This window comes from Monodelphis domestica, chromosome 4, assembly GCF_027887165.1.
Source record: "Monodelphis domestica isolate mMonDom1 chromosome 4, mMonDom1.pri, whole genome shotgun sequence".
Classification (NCBI taxonomy): domain Eukaryota; kingdom Metazoa; phylum Chordata; class Mammalia; order Didelphimorphia; family Didelphidae; genus Monodelphis; species Monodelphis domestica.
The window spans coordinates 226,015,053-226,026,887 of record NC_077230.1 but is presented as its reverse complement, the minus strand read 5'-3'; positions in this window follow the sequence as shown (position 1 = coordinate 226,026,887).

Here is an 11,835-nt window from a genome sequence, read left to right as displayed (position 1 = left end):
AGACTTTAGACAGGGGGATCAACCAGAGGACCATTGAAATAGGCCAGGTGTGAGGAGATGTGGTCTTGTATGGGGGTGGTGGCTGTGGGAGTGGAAAGAAGGGGACATATAAGAGATATGTTGCAAAGTGAGAATTGACAAGAATTGGCAACAGATTGGATATATGGAAGGAATGGGAGTGAGGAGTTGAGGGGGATACGGAGGTTTCAGGCCTGGGTGCCTAGGAGAATGGTGATGCTCTTGGCAGTAAGAGGAAAGTTCAGAGCAAGCAAGGCTTTGGGGAGGAAGATGATGAGTTCTGTTTTGGACATGCTGAATTTCAGAGGTCTATGGGATTTTTAGGTTGAGATGTCCAGAAAGCAGTTGGTACTTGGTGATTAGAGCTCAGAAGAGATGCTAGTGTCAGATATATAAATCTAGGGATCCTCTAGATAATTGTACTCACTGGACCTGATGAGATCAGTAAGTGAGATGGTATAGACTAGGAAGAAGAGGGTTCAGGACAGGAATGTCCTTAGGAGATAATCATAATTAGCTAAAGAACAAATTAGCTAAAGTGTCTGGAACCTCTCTTAAGCCTCTAGCTGCTGCCCACCAAATACATCACCCTGGAAAGAAATTGAATCTTTGCCCCCCAAATATGGGGATGGTAGAGAGGGTGCTAAATACCTTTTATTTTGTTCTAGGCTAAAAGCAAGTTCTTGGGACCTAGGTCCTCTGCCTGGTTATCTGGGAGCCCCTAAATTTGCCTCACCTGCTTCAGAAAGGCAATTCCAGCAAATTTCTAGCCTTCCAATTACTCACCCCTGCAAAGAAAAGACCTGAATAAGCCCATTTGGAAGAAATCCTAGAGTAAAAGAGTTAAAAGAGATCTATGGGGTTTTCTTATTGAGCAGAAAAAGCAGCTACACTCAATGCATCCCTAAGGTCCTAGGAAATAAGTCTTCTTTTTTGGAAATGTACACTGGGAATTCTGAAGGCAAGAGATTCCAGGTGGGTTGGCAGTTCTAGAAACCAATCTGTATGCCCACCCACCTGAGAAGGTGTCTCTCAACTACCCAAGCAGGGCCAAAAGAGCTTAGAAAGATGATATTTTCTTTCTTTTCTTTTTTTTTGACAAGTAACAAATTTTTAAATTAATCTGTCCCTTCCATTTCCCTCCCAATCATTGAGCAAATAAAAAATAACTCCCACCAAAAACAATCCCTTAATACAAATCTAGGTAGTCTGACACAACAAATTCCCATATTAGCTATATCCAAAGATAATATTTGTGTGCGTGAATGCATTTTAAGTTCATCATCTTTCTCCCAGAAGGTTAGTGGAAGGTTTCATCTTCATTCTTTTGGACCTGAGGCTTATCACTGTATTGATCAGGGACTGAAAGTCTTTCAGAGTTGTTTTTCTCTGTTATCATTGTATAAATTGTTCTTGTTCTCAATTCACTTTCCACTAATTCATCTTGGTCTTCCCGGTTCCCTCTGAAATGACATCATTTCTCATGGCTTGATTCCATTCCATTACATCCATATGTCACAATTTCTTTAGCCCTTCCCCAAAAGAATGACCCTTTAATTTCCCATTTTGGCTACCATGAAGAAAACTGCTATAAATATTTTTGCTCATATAAATCCTTTTTTCTCTTCCTCTGCTTTCTTTGAGTTATTGGCCTAGTAATGCTATAGCTAGGTCAAAGGGTGCACATAGTTGGGTAACTTTCTGGGCATAGCTCCAAATTGCTTTTCAGAATAGTTGGACCAATTTACAGCAGCACTAACAATGTTGTGCATGCAGTCCTGAGTGCAGCCCAAATCAGATTAAAACATAATTGCAAAATATTTAATGAAAAATAAAATGACAATAAAACATAGATAATATTAATATGAAGTTTTCTAAGTCAATAAGAGGTCTATAGAGATTCTTACATGCAGTTTAGCGGCCCCCATTTCTATCTGAGTTTGGCACTGCTGCCCCATTTTGCCTGTTTCCCCATCTTCCTGGAAATATTTGCCATTTTCCCCTTTTTTGTTATCTCTACCAGTCTGATTGGTATGAGGAAGAAACTCAAAGTTGTTTTATTTGCATTTTTCTAATCAGTGATTTAGAACATTTTTCATATGATTATTGATAACATTGATAGCTTGGTTTTGCTTTCCTTTTACAATTGCCTGAGCAGATCTTTTGATCTTTTATCTATTAATGACTTAGTCTTTAAAATTTGAATCCATTTCCTTAAAGATCTTGTAAATTAGAACTTTGTCTTTTCTTTGTTCTTCCTCCAATGACTCCTGGGTCACCCAAGCCCCCTGGACAGCTGGGAAGGAAGAAAAATATGGCCTTTAATACTACTTGAATAAACTGGGAATCACCAACTATAAGCTTTCCAGTGAGATAGAGGATTACTCCAGGCCTTACCAGTTTTTTCCCTGTGCTCCACCAGGTACTGTCATCTGATATTCTATTGAACCCTATGAACCTCTGGGCTTTGTCATCTATCTTACAGCTGAACTGTTTTATGTATGTTGCTTTACACCAATTAGAGTTTAAACTCCCTGGAAGTAGGGACCACCTCACTTTTTTTTACCCTTAACTTTTGTCTTAGAATCACTACTGTGTATTGGTTCCAGAGCAGAAGAACGGTAAGGGATAGGCAATGGGGGTTAAGTGACTTGTCCAGGATCACACAGCTAGGAAGTGTCAGAGATTTGAACCCAGGACCTCCTGTCTCTGGTCATGGCTCTCTATCCACTGAACCTCCCAGCTGCTCCCAAATGAGAGAAGCACCTCCTCATAGGGAACTTGAACCCCAGGCTCCCATGTGACAGGCAGTCACTTATTTTTTATTTGTGTCTCCAGCACTTAAAACATAGAAATAAGCTCTCAATAAATGTCATATATTCGTACACTCATGATATAATTGGTATACATCATATTCTTATTTCAAGTCCTCTGACAAATAGGGAGATTGAGGGATACAGTGGAAAACAAGGTGGTTCTGGAGTCCAGAAACCTGAATTAAAATCCTGCCAATTGGAATTATTGCTTTGTAACCCTAGGAAAGTCGCTTGCCTTCCTTAAGCCTAAATTTCTTCATCTGTAAAGTAAGAGGGCTGGAATTGAGAAGATCAAAATTGATCTTATAGCTTTTTTGTTGATCCAACTTACAAGTAATTGCTTTTGTTCTGTAACTGCTTAAATCATGGTTCTTTATCTCTGAACTAGGTTCAGTCTGTAAAGGGTTAAGTTTAGAAATCCATCTCTCCTACTAAATTGCTGATGCTTTCTTACCTCAAAGAATTTTGCTAACCTTGGGGACTCTGTGACAAAAAGAGAGTTTTAGGCCTGAAATCTTTATACCACCAAACTATTCTTCTAGTATGTCTGGTTTTCTATCCAAAAGTCTGGGCCACTATCTTGCAGTTGGACTCCAACAATAAGCACTTCTTGGTCTCATGAGAGAAGAGGAGTCGTTCCTAGACCCCATTAACAAATCTCCAACCAATCATGTTGTTCCTTCTGCCCCAGCTCTATAACTATTTATTTTGTACTCAATTCCATGAGGTCATCTGCCCTGTTCTGTTCTTTGTTCTGTACTACCCAAAAACCTATATAAGGGAAACTTTCCTCTTGCTCAGGGTCTTTGGCATGAATGGAGGTAAGCTATCGACCCATTTATTGATAGGTAGCATGCCTCTGCTAATAAGTGTTATTTTGCATGGAGATGTGCCTCAGTTTGCCCTTTTGGTAGAATGAAATTAAAACAACAAATGGTCTAATCCAAATCCCTCCAAATAGATAGTCCTTTCTATTTCAGGATCTATGGAGAGGATCTTCCCTTTAAGGAGAGTACCCATTTCATCATTTCTCACATGGCTGAACTCTTTCTGGACTTTACTCATGCCCTCCAGAATCTCATCTTCCTACAAGATTACATCAGTTTCTAAAACTCATATATCCTTGGTACCTCTTGTCCCTGGGACTCCTCCCTAGTTCTGTTTGGATAGAATTGGATAGGATGGACGATGGACAGCTCTTCTCAGCTTCTCCATTTAGGGAGGGTGCCCAAGGCAGTCATCTCATCATTTCTCACCTAGCTGCACTTATCTGGAATTTACCCTCTCCCTTTTCAACTTTCATACACACACACACACACACACACACACACACACACACACACACGCACTCACTCACATACACACACGTATATATTATCTTCCCCCAAAGATTGTGAAGTCCTTGAGATCAAGACCTTTCTTTTTCATTTCTTTGTCTTTCAAGGTATATGTGGTGTTCAGGGAAGACTAGTACCTCTGATGTGAGAGCCTGTCGAGCCCTTTTCAGGGCTGCCTTCTTTGGTGTCCATCGGCCACCCAGCTCCTACCTGTTGCTCAAAGAAGCCCATAGCACACCCAGCAGCCACAACCAAGTAAACTAGGATGACAGGCAGGCCAAACTAGGTTACGGGTAACTGAGAAGCCTCCAACCTGTTGGCAAGTTAGGAGCGTGTCATCCCCAGACACGTGAAGACATGAAGAATGGGCAGATAAGAACAATTTGTTTCAAAAGCCAGGAAGGCTGCTGAAGCAGGTGATGCAGAATGCTTTGAGCTTGGTTAAACATTGAAGATGTCAAGGTCATTCACTGCATCCCAGGCCATCCCCAGTCATTTTGATTTTGTCTTGGCACTGGACTTCAATGACTCAGGAAGAGAGAATGAGGCTGATAACTTTGTGTAACTCTGATTCACTTAAATCCAAATCATGCACAAGTCAAGATACCATCCAAGTGATGTCACTGGTCCTTTGAAAATGAAGAACCAACAGCAGCAACAACATTTAAGTGCCTAACATAATAAATGTTTACTGACTGAGTGACTGACCCAATAACTTCCTTATCATCTTCTGGCTCTAAGACCGTGTCCTAGAATTGTCAATAAAATATTTAAATGAATATTTGATGTCTTCTCTCCAGTGATTCAAAATGAAGCCCAACTGATGCCACCCCCACATCCTTTCTGCTCTTTTATCTGTCCTCTCATAATTTCACCATAAAGGGTCCAACCACGGTAGTAGGGAACTTCTTCTATCCTGCAGGGAGAAAAAGGAGGTGCCATCTATATCCAATGGTAAACAAGATAAAAGTTCATGGCAATCCTAACAAGCCAATTCATTTTGCCTTTTTACAAATTTATTCAATCACCCATACTCTAAGCCTGGAGTGTTCTACACCCATTACACAGGCAGATCAGGATCAACCTGTAGTTCTGTAGTTCATTTCAACCCTGTGAGGTAAGTAGAGCAAGGATTATTAACAATGCTTTATGAGAGGCAACCAAGGCTCAATGAGATCAAGTGACTCACCCAAGGTCTTGGTCATCGTCACCAGCAAGATTTAAGAGGTCTAGATACCAGACGGAAAGGAAAAGAAGGAAGGAAGGAAGGAAGGAAGGAAGGAAGGAAGGAAGGAAGGAAGGAAGGAAGGAAGGAAGGAAGGAAGGAAGGAAGGAAGGAAGGAAGGAAGGAAGTCAGGAAGGAAGGAAGGAAGGAAGGAAGGAAGGAAGGAAGGAAGGAAGGAAGGAAGGAAGGAAGGAAGGAAGGAAGGAAGGAAGGAAGGAAGGAAGGAAGGAAGAATAAGGTTCTATTGGCCCTACCAAAAAAAGAAAGAAAAGAAAAAATAAGGTTCTATTCACAATTGGTCTGTCCTAAGTCACTGAAGTTTAAATACTTTTAAAAAAACATTATGAAGACTTTATGAAGATCCTGTATTATTTCCCTCCTGCCCTAGTATTGACGCTGCCAAGAGTGTTTATCTGAATGACTCACTGATAATGCCTGTACCATGAGTAATAGAGGCATTCAGAGATACAGCAAGAGCCTCATCTCCTGCTGGCAGCTTGGGATTGATGACTCTTCAAGGTAGTAGTTTAAAAAGACAAAAACAGAGAGGGAGAGACACCAAACTCAGCACTTCAGAGCGTGGAGTGCAGCTTGGGATTCAAAATTCTCAGGTTCTATTCCCAGCTGTGTTGGTGGCATGCCTCAGCCCTGAGTAAGTCACCCTGCCTCCCTGTGGGATCTCTAGCTAAACATGAGAAATTCATCTTCTCCATTCCAACCCCAATAGAGTGGTGAGCGTATGTGTATCTACCACAAACTGTAAACTCTTGCATGAACACGTAAGATAAATGTAAACCACTGTATTATCACAAAGCTGATCTTTGGAGGCAGATACCGAATATGAGAAACAACCAGGGAACAGTGTGGGGGGCGATAATAATAGCTCTCATTTCCATAGCACACTAAGGTTACAAAGCATTTCAACCCTGTGAGGTAAGTAGAGCAAGGATTATTAACAATGCTTTATGAGAGGCAACCAAGGCTCAATGAGATCAAGTGACTCACCCAAGGTCTTGGTCATCGTCACCAGCAAGATTTAAGGGGTCTAGATAACCAGACGGAAAGCAATCATTGCATAAGTCCTGCTTGGAATATAGTCAGGTCAGGGTAATACAAGTTCAACTAATGCAGAATTCAAATTGGTAAAAATTATAAAATTATTTCAGGTCATATTTAATGCAAGCTAAAATTCAATTTAATGTAATGCATGAGATCTAGGGTTTTAACACACTATTATTTCATCAGACTATCAGGAGTGAACATGATGTGTGCTATGTACCAACACAGCCAACAGTTGGGGTAATTTTTTAAAAGGGTCCTTAATAAAAAGGACAAAAGGAAGAATACTTTCAATGGAAACATAGCCAGCACAAAAAAGAAGAGGCATATTATTATATTCGAATAAAAATTTGGTGAAATTGAATGGCATCAATGTGATTAGAGTATCTCCAAAATACAATGAGATGTTAGAAGGCCTGTATCTGTGGTTATTGAGAATTATAAAAAAAAAATAGGCAAAATGAAAGTAATGGTAAAGAGAAGCAGCTAGATGATTCAGTAGATAGAGCACCAAGCCTAGAGACAGGAGGACCTGGGTTCCAATCTAGCCTCAAACACCTAGTTGTATGTCTCACAAGTCATTTAATTCCATTTGCCTGGCTTTCTTTTGTTTTGTTTTGTTTTACTCTTCTGTCTTATAGTTGTTACTAAAACAGAAAGTAAGGGATTAAAAAAGATACAAAAATAAAGGAATCAGCATTTTGGGGTTTGCAAGGAATAGAAGTTACAATGATAGAAATGATAGAAAAAGTGAGTAACTTTTAGCCTTATGGCCTGAAGATTATAATCTAAATCACAATCCTCCTAGAACAATCAAAGGAAAGCTTCAGATTTATTGAAGGCAGGGAAAGAAAATGGAAATTAAGTGAATAATGAAGAACCTTTTATTTCAAGAACTGGTTGGTTCAGTTGCCTTCAAAATCAAGGTCAGTTACTTAATGATAAAATTACCAGAGAGGTAGCCAATATAGATGAGGACATGGCAGATAAATATCCTGATATTTTTAGGGAAAATAATCTAAGAAGATGGATGTATTAATCTATAAATTTTTAACGTGAATGAAACAGGCTTATTTTGGGGAAATATGCCTTCTAGAACTTACTTTTTTCTTTTTTTAATTCAATGATATTTTATTTTCCCAATTACATGTAATAATTTTCAACATAATGTTTTCAGAAATTATAAGATTCAAATTGTCTCTCTCCTCTTCCCTCTCCCTTCTCAGAGATGATAAGTAATATGATCTGGATTATACATGTTTTATTATGTAAAACATAGTTCCATGTTGGTCTTTGTTATCTGATAATATTTATATAAAACCAAATCCCCAAAATAAAACCATGAATAAACTGATATGAAGGATAGTGTGCTTTGATCTGCATCTGACTCCAACAATTCTTTCTCTAGAGATGGAGAGTACTCTTTGTCATAAGTCCCTGAGAATTGTCCTGGATCATTGTATGGCTGAGAATAGCTCAGTCTTTCACAGTTGATCATTCCACAATATTGCTATTACAATGTTTTTATTTTATATTTACTTATAGCCTAACCATAAGAGTTTCTCAATCTCTTCCACTCCAATGACACACTTGCCCATTTCATTTCAGCCATCTACAAGTATGATCACACTTTGGAATTCACCTTTACTCAGAACAACTTCACTGCCAAGAATGGAGAAGGAAGGAAGGAACAAAGGAAAGAAGGAACGAAGGAAGGAAGTTCCATCACCAGTTGTCTTGACTTTTGTCTTGCCATTGGACTTTGATGACTCTGGCATAGAGAATGAGGTTGTCAATCATGCAACTCTGCCTCACTTAAACCCAATTCATGTGCAGGTCAAAAGATTTCATCAGTGATGTCACTTCCCCTCTGTGAGTACAAAGGAAATCAATCAACCAACCAACAATGTGCCTAGCACTATGTTAAGCACTGGGGATATAAAATAGAAGCAAAAAAGATAAGTATTGCCTCCAATAACCTTACACACTATTGGAGAAAGGTAGTACATAAAGGGCAGTTAGAAAATGGAGTATGGAGGGGGAATAATGAATTGAAAGGATATGGTTTCGAAGTCTGGATGCCAGATACAGGGTTATGAGGGGAATGAATGCTGGTTTGAGCTGCTCTATACAATAATCTCCCCTGAAAGGTCTCCAATGATGGATAGCCCCCTGCCTTTTTAGGACCCCATTTCACTTTTGAATAATTCTAGTTTATAGAAGTCTTCCTTATATAAAGCTGAACTTTGCCTCTTCACAGCTTTCCATTCATAGCCAAGAAAGCCAAGAAATCAGACTTACCCCTTCCTTAGCACTTATTCCTTCCAAAGTCTTTTATAAGTTTTCTTTTCTCTCTCAGCCACTCTTATGGAAGTAGAGAATGTTTTCTGGAAAGTTTTCAGTAATGCCCAGAACACCAAATTCAATTGACTTTTTTTTTATTAGTTGCTAATCAAGAACCTTTCCTTCATCTTCATTCTTGGTTTCTCTGTACTATTTTTATATTGTTGTCATCCCCTCTGCCTTAGTAACTTTTCCTTCCTTGACTTTCTGGTGCCTTATACTGCCCTAGTGCCTGGAGCCATCAAAGACCATGCTGTTTGACATGGTCCACGTGGAAACCGGAGACTGCAAAGCAGCCTCCAGGAAGGATGAAAACACCCTCTGAAACTCCCCTAAGTGACTTTCCTTATTAATATTCCCTTATTATTGGAATTGCTATGATTATTATTCTTACTTAGTCCCAGGAAAAATAGATGAGAGCAACATGCTTGTAGGGCTAATACAGATGTCTCACTAGGATATTACCCCCTAGGATATTACCAAGAGAGGCCACTTATGAAATTAAACCTAAGGATTCTTATATAACCACTTAGATAGAACCCTCTTTTCTAGGCATAAAAATTCTGGCAAATCTGTGCTCTGAATTCCCTGACCTATATCTGGGTCATGTTGATTCTATCCTCTGATCCTGCACTTAGCAATAACGTTTCATTGACTATCTTCCTAGGTTTCCTGTCTGTTGTTAGGTTCCATGGAAACATGTATGTTGAGAATGAAACTGTGTGCCAAGTAGATGTGGGATCATGAAGGTATAAAATAAAGCCAGAGCTCAGCCAAGGTGGAACAGTTTATCCTGTGAAACCTGTGCTTTGGGTTGAATGCAAAAATTGTGTCCCATCCATCATTCCACCAACACCATCCCACTTCCAAGACCACATCCCCTGTGGGAGGTTGGCCCACCCCACAGCCTGCTAGTTCTTCTCCTGTCTATCTCTTCTTTTTATTGCCTCCTTCACTGGTCTGTCTTTCTCTTCCCACTTTTTGAATCCAAGAATATGCCCTTGACCTTCTTCTCTTCTCATTTCACTTTTTCTTGACAGTCTAATAAAATCATAGAATCCCAGTTGGAGGGAATCTTTGAGATTATTTTGTTTATGTCCCTGCCTGGTACCCTAAACATCTTTGACAAATCAGCATCTAGACTCTTTTTGAACATCTCCAATCATATAGAATATTGTGTGGTATGGTGGAAGTTGAAGACTCCAATCATCTATGTGACCATGGACAAGCTTCAATTACTATGGACTTCAATTTCCTCATTTGTAAAAGAAGGGAGGTCAAGGATGGATTAGGTGATATTTAAAGTCTTTTCTCATTCTAAAAATTTATGATCCTATGGGGAAAGTACTTCAAAACCATCTCACAAGGCAACCCAGAACCTCTTTTTCAATTGAATAAAAATCTGCTCTCTCTAACTTCTAACTTCTTGCTTGTAACTCTTCCAATGTTATGTGGCACAAATCTAAGCCTTCTTCCACATAAGAATCTTTCAAACATTTGAAACCAGCTAGTATTCAAACCTTTCTTCCAATTCTTTCCTTCTCCAGATCAAAGATCTACAATGGAAACTTGAATGACAGCTTTAAATCCTCCCTTCTTATTCACATTATAAATATATTCCTGGGGTGCCAGACTAGAAAGTAGCCTAAAAGAGGATCTAACTGGGTTCAAAACTGGGTCTTTAACTTATTATGTGTAAAACCTTGGGAAAGCATTTTTCTCTGGGTCTCAATTTCTCTCTCACCTGTAAAATGAAAAGAGAAACAAGGTAACTTCTAGATACATGACCTCAAATTCCATTTTCTCTTTCTAAAGTATGGTCAAGGCAGATTTGATCTTAATGAAAAGATGAAGCAGAGACCAGGTTTGACACACTTGTTTTCTGCATTGACTACAGTTTAGGAGGTTGGTCAATAAAAGTATGATGTAGGCAAAGTTTATCTTTACATTTTTCATTCCTGCCTGCTGTGGTGTGTCCTCTTTCTCAGTTCAATTTAAGTATGCAGATAAGTTGCCTTCAAGCTGTTCTTCAGCTACCTGGCATCCTCCACTGGCCTAACCCATCTGCCTTACCCTCTGAAGAGCACACGCACACACACACACACACACACACACATGTCTCTTCTATCCATAAAGGTTCTCCTGTCCCAGGACTCGTACCCAAGGGCTTCACTCACCACTAGGTAGAAAGTAATTGATTAATTAAAGAAGCTCAACTCTTCTGATGTGTTTACTAGTTACAATATATTTCCCCTCCAAAGCAAAATAATGCCCTTGGCCAAAATGACAGTCAGAAAGCCCTCAAAAAAATCACTTTAAAGAAAGGGAATTTCAGGCATTTGGCAGACGGGAAGATATTTCCCCAGCAGACAAGCTTTTAATGCCTTTCAAATCACATCCAGAATAATAATAGCTGACATTTATGGAATACTTCAACTTTATATGAGAAAAATCATCACTCTTTAGTTATTACTTTTGATAAAGATCTTCCTCCCATCGAGCCCATAATCTGTTTGAGGGCAGGAATTCTGTATTATATTACCTTGGAGTGCCGATATTCTAGGAGACAGATGAAACTGTCCAAGCTTCAGGGATTGAGTTGATCATAAAAAGACTCACCCAACATGTATGTATACACGCTGTCCCAAAAGCTTTAGTACAGTTTTGGGCTAACGAATCTATTTAAATTTTAAATTGCACTGACTTTTGGGACACCCTATGTGTATGAATCATGTGTGTGTACATATAGATAAAATGTGTACATATGTGTATATACATGTATGGATGTATATATAGGCATATACACAAACACATCTAGTTTTCCTTAATTCTCTAGGACACTGTTGTGAAACAGAGCTCAAGCTATGTGGTACAAGATGAGGCCCAACAGCATCTCTAGATGATAAACAGATTGCCCTGGCTTCTCTGTGTCACTACAGAGAGGGTCATCCCTATGGACGTCTCACAGGAACCAATGCAAGATTAGGGGCTCTCTTGATCAGAGGAGAAACAACTCTTTTCCCTACAGTTGTTTTTG